This window comes from Schistocerca cancellata, chromosome 3, assembly GCF_023864275.1.
Source record: "Schistocerca cancellata isolate TAMUIC-IGC-003103 chromosome 3, iqSchCanc2.1, whole genome shotgun sequence".
NCBI classification, from domain to species: domain Eukaryota; kingdom Metazoa; phylum Arthropoda; class Insecta; order Orthoptera; family Acrididae; genus Schistocerca; species Schistocerca cancellata.
The window spans coordinates 307,244,333-307,256,514 of NC_064628.1; positions in this window are offsets into that span (position 1 = coordinate 307,244,333).

A 12,182-nucleotide genomic window follows, 5' to 3' on the forward strand; every position below is an offset into this window, starting at 1 on the left:
CCAAAATTATTTCACGTTTCGGATCTCCGTCAATTTCTTTCGATACTATTGCACTTTTTACCGCTATAAAGACGCCTCCCCCTTCACTGTCCACCCTGTCTCAGCGGTATACAATCCAGTCTGAGTTTAGAATTTCATTACTGTTTACATCTGGTTTCAGCCAACTTTCCGTCCCTAGTACTATGTGGGCATTGTGATCGTTTATTAATGAGAGCAGTTCTGGGACCTTTCTATAGAAGCTCCTGCAATTTACTATTACCACATCAATATCGTCATTCCCTGTTGCGTTTTGCCTACTGCTACCTTGTCGCGTCTCAGGAGGCGTCTTGTCAGGCCTAGGGAGGGAATTCTCTAAGCTAAAAAACCCACATGTGCACTCCACACGTACTCCGCTACCGTTGTAGCCACTTCCTGCGTGTAGTGCACCCCTGACCTATTCAGGGGGACCCTACACTTCTCCAGCCGATAGCGGAGGTCGAGAAATTTGTACCCCAGATCTCGGCAGAATCGTCTGAGCCTCTGGTTTAAGCCTTCCACTCGGCTCCAAACCAGAGGACCGCGATCGGTTCTGGGAACGACACTAGAAATAGTTAGCTCAGATTCCATCCCCCGAGCGAGGCTTTCCGCCTTCACCAACTCCACCAACCGCCTGTATGAACTGAGGATGACCTCTGAACCCAGACGGCAGGAGTCATTGGTGCCGACATGAACAACAATTTGCAGTCGGGTGCAACCAGTGCTCTCTATCGCCGCCGGCAGGGCCTCCTCCACATCTCGGATGAGACCCGCCGGCAAGCAGAGAGAGTGAAGACTGGCCTTCTTCCCCGACCTTTCCGCTATTTCCCTAAGGGGCTCCATCACCCGCCTAACATTGGAGCTCCCAATCACTAATAAACCCCTCCCCCCGTGTGCCTGCTCGGACCTTGCTGAAGGAGCTGCCACATGTCCACTCACAGGCAGAGCAGGCAATGCCACACGGGCAGCCTCCACATTGACCCTGCTCCTCGTGCGACGGGAACGCCGCTGAACCAGCCACTCCCCTTGGGGAGAGGGTGGCCCAACCGCGCCCGGTACCCTCGAAGATATCTCGACAGCAGGGACCGTGGGTGAGCATGTTAACACCTGGGGTATACCATACGACGCACCAGACTCCCCACTGCCGCTGCACTCTGAGGCAGCAGCCTGAAGACGGCTGACCGCGGCCATCAACACGTTCAGCTGTTCGCGAACAGTGGCCAGCTCCTCCTGCGTCCGTACACAGCAGTCACACATCCTATCCATCCCAAGAAATCAACAATTTACTGTAGAGAGTTAAGTAATCAACTTTTAACTAGACTGCTAATTCACTAAAGGCGGCCGATAGCTGATTAAACTGTGGTTACTAGACACTTCTCATTGGAAACAATGAAAATAGGCACTAACTCTCTCTGGACTGTATTCAAAACAAACACGAAATCTATGGAACACTATTACGAGTACTCGAAAATTAAAGCTTCGTGGTGTAGAACGGTCGAACAGTTCCTCATAAGCCATACGTTTCTGACGGTTGTATTGGTGTAAAAAGCTACACCATTGTACCGTGGATGACTGGAACGATGTTGTTTGCCGGCCGCGGTGGCTGTGCGGTTCTAGGCGCTCCAGTCCGGAGCCGCGCTGCTGCTACGGTCGCAGGTTCGAATCCTGCTTCGGGCATGGGTGTGTGTGATGTCCTTAGGTTAGTTAGGGTTAAGTAGTTCTAAGTTCTAGGGGACTGATGACCACAGCAGTTGAGTCCCATAGTGCTCAGAGCCATTTGAACCATTTGAACCGATGTTGTTTAAATTATGCTTGTGAATTTAAATAACTACTGAAATTATTGTTGTATAATGTACTGTAAATGACTTGATCCATAGTTAGGGAACATAGTGTTGAAAGTAAAAGATGTGGGGAAGCCCCGCAGCTACGGAAGTAGCCTGGCGGAGTGGGAAAGATGTGGATGGCGCGCAAGTGGCAATTCGTCCTTTGTGATGAGTAAGGCGTCCGAGAAGAGCAGTGCTGTGGTTAACACTGCGCTAGCAGTAGCGGATCATTGGATTGCCGGCAGGTTAACAGCCACTGCAAATTACGCCACCAGTACCACCTGCCTTCCACTACATTCTTTATATTTGGCACTCAGTAAATAGACCAGGTGTTTGTGAAGTTTGGCTGATTTTAATAATAATCGTGGTGTTACTGAAAGCTCATATCTTACACCCGTGATTATCCCAAACCACAACCTTGGACTGGAATCGTATCCTAGTGCATTTAATTACGAGTGCCCTAGTTTATTATGAGAAAATGATTTAGCTTGAATTTAATGTTCTGTTGTCATTTGTACAGCCAATTATACTTTTGAGTAGGTCAAAAGACTGCTTATCAAAGCACATTTGTTAATTAAAGAGTTATAGTTTGTTGTACTTTACTTATTTAATAATAAATGATAAGAATACTTACCATTTCACATACAAACTGGTGTTTTTTTAATGAGCATGATTCTTCAAACCATGAAAGTTTAAGGGTCCTCGTATATTAGACTGCTTAGTTAATGAAGCACTGCAAAGGCTCCTTCAGACCCAGCGTAGTTAGATCTGCATTCTGTTTAGTTGCTTGAAACCGAGTTTAAGAAAGACCTATCTATTCTAATGCACAGGTATAGAGCCCTGTACTAAGCACTGAAGTTGTAGATTATCATCATTAGCAGACCCCCTGATTTAAATTCAGAATCGTTTCAAGTTGTCTTGTGACAGCCAGAGCGAGAGCACCAGCAGAAGCGAGTACTGTTTGTATAAAGCGTTTATTTTGCATTTTGTTTACGACCTTCCACTAAGGAAGGGATTCTATTTGTGTTTATCTGCTCTGCATAGTAACTAACAGTTCTTGATAAAACTTTACGTAGTTTTCGTGTTAGATTTCTTAGTGTTTTCTTGATCGTTTAGAACAGAAAGCGCCCTAAAACCGTCTTTTGTTTGTTTCGCGGCCGTTAGCCACTAGTCACTTGAATCAGCAGTTGTCTTGTGACAGCCAGAGCGAGAGCACCAGCAGCAGCGAGTACTGTTTGTATAAATCGTTTTTGTACTTATTTGCTGCGCTTAGCTTTTAAATAGTTTTTCTGGGAAAACCTAGCGTAGTTTTCGCGTCTCGTATTTCAGTGAGTGTTTCTTGATTATCAGAGTAGCTCATCAGAAGATTATCTTGGGAATTTGTCACCGTATAGGGTAGGGTAAACATAGTCATGTGTAGGGACTGTGGTTGTTGTGAGCGGACGCAAGGAGAATTGGCCACTCTTCGGGGGCAGGTGGAGGCTTTGTCTGTTAGGCTCATCGAGCTCGAGGCGCAGGCGTCGGCTCGTAGTGGCGTTGGGGCAACTGTGGTGAGACCTATGCCTACTTCGGTGGCCTTGGAATCACATGGAACCCCTGATGTCGCTGCGTCTTCCGGCAGTGAGCATCTTACCGGTCAGCCATCACTCCAGGGTGAATGGCGGACAGTGGTGGGCTCGCGCGTGCCTGGCCGAAAGGCGAAGGTGGGATCTGGCCGCGTGGCAGCTGCCTTACCCCTTTCCAACAGGTACGGGGTGCTTCCTAGTGGTGATGACATCGTTTCCGAGCCACCACAGGATGCCTCGCCTGTTGGGCCAGTGGCCGATTCTCCGGCAAGGTCCCGACAGTCACAGAGGGCGGGCCTATTAGTTATAGGGAGCTCCAACGTTAGGCGGGTTATGGAGCCCCTCAGGAAAATAGCGGGTAGGTCGGGGAAGAATGCCAGTGTGCACTCGGTGTGCTTGCCGGGGGGTCTCGTCCGTAATGTGGAGGAGGCCCTTCCGGCAGCTATTGAACGCACTGGGTGTGACCGGCTGCAGATAGTAGCACATGTCGGAACGAATGACGCCTGCCGCTTGGGTTCTGAGGCCATCCTTGGTTCCTTCCGGCGGCTGGCTAATTTGGTGAAGACAACCAGCATCGCACGCGGAGTGCAAGCTGAGCTTAATATCTGCAGCATAGTGCCCAGAGTCGATCGCGGTCCTCTGGTTTGGAGCCGTGTGGAGGGTCTAAACCAGAGGCTCAGACGACTCTGCGACTATAATGGTTGCAAATTCATCGACCTCCGTTATTGGGTGGAGAACTGTAGGGCCCCCCTAGACAGGTCAGGCGTGCACTACACACCGGAAGCAGCTACTAGGGTAACAGAGTACGTGTGGCGTGCACACGGGGGTTTTTTAGGTTAGAGGGACTCCCCCTTGGGCGAAACGATAAAATACCTGACGGCTTACCAGAGAGGACATTATCATCGTTGATAAAGAACGTCCGTCCTCAGAGACCAAAAACAGGAAAAGTTAACGTAATATTGGTAAACTGCAGGAGTATCCAGGGCAAGGTTCCTGAATTAGTATCTCTTATTGAAGGAAATAGTGCGCATATAGTATTAGGAACGGAAAGTTGGTTAAAACCGGAAGTGAACAGTAACGAAATCCTAGACACAGAATGGAATATATACCGCAAGGATAGGATAAACGCCAATGGTGGAGGAGTATTTATAGCAGTAAAGAATTCAATAATATCCAGTGAAGTTATTAGCGAATGCGAATGTGAAATAATCTGGGTTAAGCTAAGTATCAAAGGTGGGTCAGATATGATAGTCGGATGCTTCTATAGACCACCTGCATCAGCAACCGTAGTAGTTGAGCGCCTCAGAGAGAACCTGCAGAACGTCGTGAAGAAGTTTCGTGATCATACTATTGTAATAGGGGGAGACTTCGATCTACCAGGTATAGAATGGGATAGTCACACAATCAGAACTGGAGCCGGGGACAGAGACTCTTGTGACATTATCCTGACTGCCTTGTCCGAGAATTACTTCGAGCAGATAGTTAGAGAACCAACTCGTGAAGCTAACGTTTTAGACCTCATAGCAACAAATAGACCGGAACTTTTCGACTCCGTGAATGTAGAAGAGGGTATCAGTGATCATAAGTCGGTGGTTGCATCAATGACTACAAGTGTAATAAGAAATGCCAAGAAAGGAAGGAAAATATATTTGCTTAACAAGAGTGATAGGGCACAAATCGCAGAATATCTTAGTGACCACCATCAAACGTTCATTTCTGAGGAAGAGGATGTGGAACAAAAATGGAAAAAATTCAGAAACATCGTCCAGTACGCCTTAGATAAGTTCGTACCGACTAAGGTCCAAAGCGAGGGGAAAGATCCACCGTGGTATAACAATCATGTACGAAAGGTACTACGGAAACAAAGAAAGCTTCATCATAGGTTTAAGAGTAGTCGAATCATAGCTGATAAGGAAAAGCTGAACGAAGCGAAAAAGAGCGTAAAGAGAGCAATGAGAGAAGCATTCAACGAATTCGAACATAAAACATTGGCAAACAATCTAAACAAGAACCCTAAAAAGTTTTGGTCATATGCAAAATCGGTAAGCGGATCTAAATCCCCTATTCAGTCACTCGTTGACCACGATGGCACCGAAACAGAGGACGACCGAAGAAAGGCAGAAATACTGAATTCAGTGTTCCGAAACTGTTTCACTGCGGAAAATCGTAACACGGTCCCTGACTTCAGCCGTCGCACGGACGCCAAAATGGAAAATATTGAAATAAACGATATCGGAATTGAAAAACAACTGCTATCACTTAGTAGCGGAAAAGCATCCGGACCAGACGAGATACCCTTAAGATTCTACAGTGATTATGCTAAAGAACTTGCCCCCTTTCTATCAGCAATTTATCGTAGATCGCTGGAAGAACGTAAAGTACCTAGCGACTGGAAGAAAGCGCAGGTCGTTCCCATTTTCAAGAAGGGTCATAAATCAGATGCGAATAATTATAGGCCTATTTCGCTTACGTCAATCTGTTGTAGAATAATAGAACATGTTTTGTGTTCTCGTATTATGACGTTCTTAGATAATACAAATCTCCTTCATCATAACCAACATGGATTCCGCAAACAGAGATCATGTGAAACTCAGCTCGCCCTATTTGCCCAAGAAATTCACAGTGCCGTAGACACTGGCGAGCAGATTGATGCCGTATTCCTGGACTTCAGGAAGGCATTTGATACGGTTCCGCACTTACGTTTAGTGAAAAAAATACGAGCTTACGGAATATCGGACCAGGTTTGTGATTGGATTCAGGATTTCCTAGAAGAAAGAACACAACATGTCATTCTTAACGGTTCAAAATCTGCAGATGTAGAGGTAATTTCGGGAGTACCGCAAGGAAGCGTGATAGGACCTTTATTGTTTACAATATACATAAATGACTTAGTTGACAACATCGGTAGCTCCGTGAGGCTATTTGCAGATGACACGGTTGTCTACAAGAAAGTAGCAACATCAGAAGACTCGTACGTACTCCAGGAAGACCTGCAGAGGATTAATGCATGGTGCGACAGCTGGCAGCTTTCCCTAAACGTAGATAAATGTAATATAATGCGCATACATAGGGGCAGAAATCCATTCCAGTACGATTATGCCATAGGTGGTAAATCATTGGAAGCGGTAACGACCGTAAAATACTTAGGAGTTACTATCCGGAGCGATCTGAAGTGGAATGATCACATAAAACAAATAGTGGGAAAAGCAGGCGCCAGGTTGAGATTCATAGGAAGAATTCTAAGAAAATGTGACTCATCGACGAAAGAAGTAGCTTACAAAACGCTTGTTCGTCCGATTCTTGAGTATTGCTCATCAGTATGGGACCCTTACCAGGTTGGATTAATAGAAGAGATAGACATGATCCAGCGAAAAGCAGCGCGATTCGTCATGGGGACATTTAGTCAGCGCGAGAGCGTTACGGAGATGCTGAACAAGCTCCAGTGGCGGACACTTCAAGAAAGGCGTTACGCAATACGGAGAGGTTTATTATCGAAATTACGAGAGAGCACATTCCGGGAAGAGATGGGCAACATATTACTACCGCCCACATATATCTCGCGTAATGATCACAACGAAAAGATCCGAGAAATTAGAGCAAATACGGAGACTTACAAGCAGTCGTTCTTCCCACGCACAATTCGTGAATGGAACAGGGAAGGGGGGATCAGATAGTGGTACAATAAGTACCCTCCGCCACACACCGTAAGGTGGCTCGCGGAGTATAGATGTAGATGTAGATGTAGAAGTTTTTTCCCTTTTCATTATTGCTACTAGTTTCATGTGTGTCAATAATTGGTTTTATAAACTGTTACACCTAGTTCATTTAAGATACGTGTTGTTGAGAGGCAATGTTATTGTTTACTTTCTCATTGACCATTTGTTTGTTAGTAGCACATGTATCTGCTAGGTTAGGTTACTGTGTTGTAGTATTAACAGAAATAAGGAAAGATTTTAGTGTGTGTGTCAAGGCAGGTTAGGTTAGCCTTAGCACTGCCTTCTGCTTTATCATTTTGCTTGACACAAGAATGCCTAATTAGTCTGGCGACCGGTTTTAATATGTAACGTTACAACTTACTTTTGTACTGGGAGAACGTCTGTTCCTGACCCACTTGTTTACTGTTAGTTATACTCTGCTGGAGTGTTTCAGAAACGCAGACGTGCGAACTCTCCCGATTTAAGGGGGAGACTCCCGATTTTTCCTTCTTCCTCCCAATCTCCCGACAGTGAAGACCGATCTCCTGATTTTCAGAGCAGTTTCAATACTTTCCTTACTATTTGAAAATCCTGCGCCTTCGATATATTGGTGGATGACAAGGTATGGTTGCTACTTGTCTATGTTAACAATAACTTGGTAGATTGGTGCGGTGGCTGTCGGGAGCGGCAGTAGGCGTAGGACGCGCTTCGTATCTACAAGGAATTAAGGAACTTATCGTTGGCAGCGTTCGGAGACAAATGAATATCTTTCAACTAGTGCCAATTTCCTCCACTTCTGGTAGCACCAGCGCAATAGTAAAGTTAGCGTGGACAAGGAGTAGGCGATAGTTGTTCCAACCGAAGTGATTAGCATTGTTGTGTCTAAAAGGCAGTGTTGCCAAGTTAGGGAATTCCCGCCTAAATTTAGGGGGAATTAAGCTGCCTAGGGGGAAGTTAGAGAAATAAATGTTTCAGGGGGGAAAATATTTCGGGTTACTACCCTCCCCTCCCCGCCCCTCCGCTCGACAATTTCGTTCTTGACTCCCTTACCGCTCCACTACCCCGCTTGCTTACCCGACGGTGTGATAAATTATTTAGGGGAATTTGAAGTGCAATATAGGGGGAAACGGTGCGCGAGGGTTGGCATCACTGCTACAAGACCATTGTCTAGAACGTAGGATCATTGTGTTCTCAGCCGGCCGCGGTGGCCATGCGGTTCTAGGCGCTGTAGTCCGGAACCGCGCGACTGCCACGGTCGCAGATTCGAATCCTGCCTCGAGCATGGATGTGTGTGATGTCCTTAGGTTAGTTAGGTTTAAGTAGTTCTAAGTTCTAGGGGACTGATGACCTCAGATGTTAAGTCCCATAGTGCTCAGAGCCATTTGAACCATTGTGTTCTCAGTTCTGTTGCGCGATTTGTGTACTTAGTAGTAGTTGTTGGCTGCGTATGTTGGAGGTGTTGACTATTTTTCGTGCAGAATGGCGAAGAAATATGATGCAGTGTTCAGAAACGTGTATAAGGAAGAGTTTCCGTGTTTAAGTGAATCGAAGAAGGGACAAACTTGCGCATTTTGTGGTGTATGTAGATGTGACTTTTCAGTAGCTCATAGCGGGAATTGCGACATTCTTAAACATGTGCAAACTAAAAAAACACCAGGAGAGTGTCCATTGTGTAGAACGGAACCAGAAACTTAAGTTCTCGTGTAAACCCCAAAATGTAGATTCTGTGACGAATGCCGAGGCTTTATTTACCACATTTATTGTAGAGCATAACTTGCCTATAAACTGTGCCGACCACGCTGGGCCTTTGTTTCGCAAAATGTTTCCCGATTCTGAAATTGCGAAACGATATGGGTGCGCCAGAACAAAAACGACCATTATCCTTACGGAAATGTGCATGGAAGAAAAAGCGAAAGTTATTACGCACTTGCAGTCGAATCCATTCGCTATTGCTACCGATGGTAGTAATAAAACGAACTTTAAAGTCATATCCTATTATCGTATCGTTCTTCAGCCCTGAACTCCGTGAAATTCAAAATTGCCCACTCTCCGTGCCTAATTTAAAAGGGGATGCCACTGGAACTAATATTGCTGATCTTCTACATTCCACTTTACGGGAATTCCGTATTCCATTAAAAAACTGTCTGGCTTCATTTGAATGTGTGTGAATCCAAATAAACCTGCAGAACTCATCATTCATATTGTTCAGCATGTTGAATGATAAATTATACAGTCCGAAGGCTCAGGTATGTCCATTATTCAGTATTTACATGTAAATAATAAAGCAAATGTAATTGAATTATTACAGTTATTGAATTATTGCAACTTTAATCGTCAGGGGTGTGTTGTAATTCACAATAGTACACCGCTAAAATTCTCCTGATTTTCCACTTTTGAAAGTTGGCATGTCTGGAAACGAATCGCAGTTTGATTGTTCTGTTTCTATTACGTTATATCACAGTCAACTACATAAAAATTCCTCGCAGAGGTATAACGTTAGTATTGATTGCCGTTTTAAAGTGGTACGGTGGTACCGTTACAAGCACTGATGTAAATAGTCCCAACGTGCTACCAGCTGCCCATCAAGCACAATGACTGTACGCATGGGGTTAAAAGGCATGGGGTTCAACGGTCGAGTAGTTCCTCATACGCCATACGTTTCTGACTCTTGAATAGGTGTAAAAAGCGACGCCATTGTACAGCGGATGACTGGAAACGAATTGAGTGACAAATCACGCTACACCCTGCGGCAAACCGGTCGAAGGTTTTAGATCTGGCGAATGAATGGAAAACGTTACCTCCCATCACGTGCGGTGCCAGCAGTGAAGTACGGGGGAGGTGTTGTTACGGAATGAAGGTTTAAGAAAATCCTAAATGCAAAAGGCTAAAAATACATTTTACAGCGTTTTGTACCGCCTGTAGTATAAAAACAGTTCAGAGACTGTTCGTATCAGCGTGACAGTGCACACTACCGTAAAGCAGCATCTGTGGGCAGAAACGATTCTAGAAGTCGATCAAAAGGGGGGGGGGGGGGGCGTTGGGGGAATGGAATATCCGACGAATTGGTAAAATTTGGTGTTGCTTGAAGTAGTTTTTCGTAACTGTCTTGGAGTTCAGGGTAAAAAAACTTATTTCAACATGGGAGATTTTATAAATTACATAAACCACAAAAGGTCAACTTACAACAAATAAGTTTACATTAATTTTCTAGATACAGAAAATGACATGAATGGAAAAACTTGAACTTAACATGAATATAAAAAAATTTTGTAACAAAATTCACTGGTTATTTCCGTCTTCTGCCCAGTTTGTCACACTCATTCGTCCCTGTTTCTTTTTAGTGAATATGTCAATGATATTTTCAATGTCCATACCTCTTTCTTTATGGATATTTGCAAGAGCCAATCCATTTAGTTTCACCTGCCCCATTGTGTTACGAAAATAAGTCTTTATTCGTCTCAAAGTAGAGAAGCTTCTTTCAGGAGTGCTCGCGGTGACGGGAATAGTCCCAAATATTTGACGTAAAACATACATATTTGAGAAAAACTGATTGTCACAGTTCTTCAAATCTTCAGTTGCTGTTTCAGATTTTTAATTTCATCAACCCACTTCTTCCTCCGTAGTTTCAGCTCTCCTTCTGAATCTGTTGAAGTAATATATTCGTTGATTTCTAATGTGATTTTATCCATTGTAATATGATACTCCAGCGGGGGAGGGGGGCCACCGCCACCGCACCTGTCTGTGGGGCAATATTTCGTGGACGATAAGGTTTCTGAAATGCAGTGGCCTTCCTAGAGTCCCGGCCTTTACGCAGTAGAAAACCTTTAGGTTGAGTCAGTTGTCGACTTCGTTCCAGACACCAGCATCCATCATCACTATCTTCTCTGGTTTCTGCTCTTTGAGAAGAATGGGGAGCCATTCTTCCACAGCCTTTCAGCCACGTCATTACAAAGTGTGCCTATGAGAGTTCAAGCCGTCATCAAGGCGAAGTGCTAGCACACACCATGTTAATGTCCACTAATACGTGTCCGGATACTTTTGAACAGATGGTGTGAATTCCGCTCCCGTTTCTGAAGGTTCTTCCAAAAGACTGAAGTAATGCCAACATTTATGACTAATGTTTAATGATTTCGTGTGTTTACTGACTGGCTAGTGCATGCCATAGGCAGTAATATTTGACTGAGCAGATGAATCATTGCAGTCGAAAAGAACAACGCGTGTGACTTTATACAATTTTTTGCGTTTGGTTGTTAAAACACACAGTAGAAAATTAAAGGATATTAAGAAGAGTGAAAAAATCGCAACGGAGAAGCTCCTGAAAGAAACTAGGCAGAGCAGGCTTCAAGAGTTAGCCTATGTGTGTTTTGAACAAAAGTCTCTAGCAGACCGACGACGACCTCATAACAAAAGACAGCGCTTTGTTTGGGAGAATTCGTGCTAATTCATGTTATGACAAGAGTGTGTAAAATTCAGCACGCGCTTACCGAACAGCGAATGCTTTCACACTAAGCACGGAGCGAAATGGCGTTCCAGTTAAGTCACAGGACTCATATTTGGGATTTCAAGGGATGAATCAGAAAAATGGTTCAAATGGCTCTAAGCACTATGGGACTTAACATCTGAGGTCATCAGTCCCATAGATTTAGAACTACGTAAACCTAACTAGCCTAAGGACATCACACACATCCATGCCCAGGGCAGGATTCAAACCTACGAACCGCTCGGCCACAGCGGCAGGCCGGGGATGAATCCCTGTCATGATAAATGCATGTTCGGCTATTTTCCTGCAACACTTCCAACGAATTTCGCGATAGAAAACGGCTCTGAGCACTATGGGACTTAACTTCTGAGGTCATCAGTCCCCAAAACTTAGAACTACTTAAACTTAACTAACCCAATGACATCGCACACATTCATGCCCGAGGCAGGATTCGAGCCTGCGACGTAGCGGTCGCGCGGTTCCAGACTGAAGCGCCTAGAACCGCTCGGTTACAACGGCCGGCTTCGCGATAGAACCTAGAACAAGACACCGCCGTTTGCATCTACGTCTACATACTGCAAGATACCCCATGGTGTACGGCTGA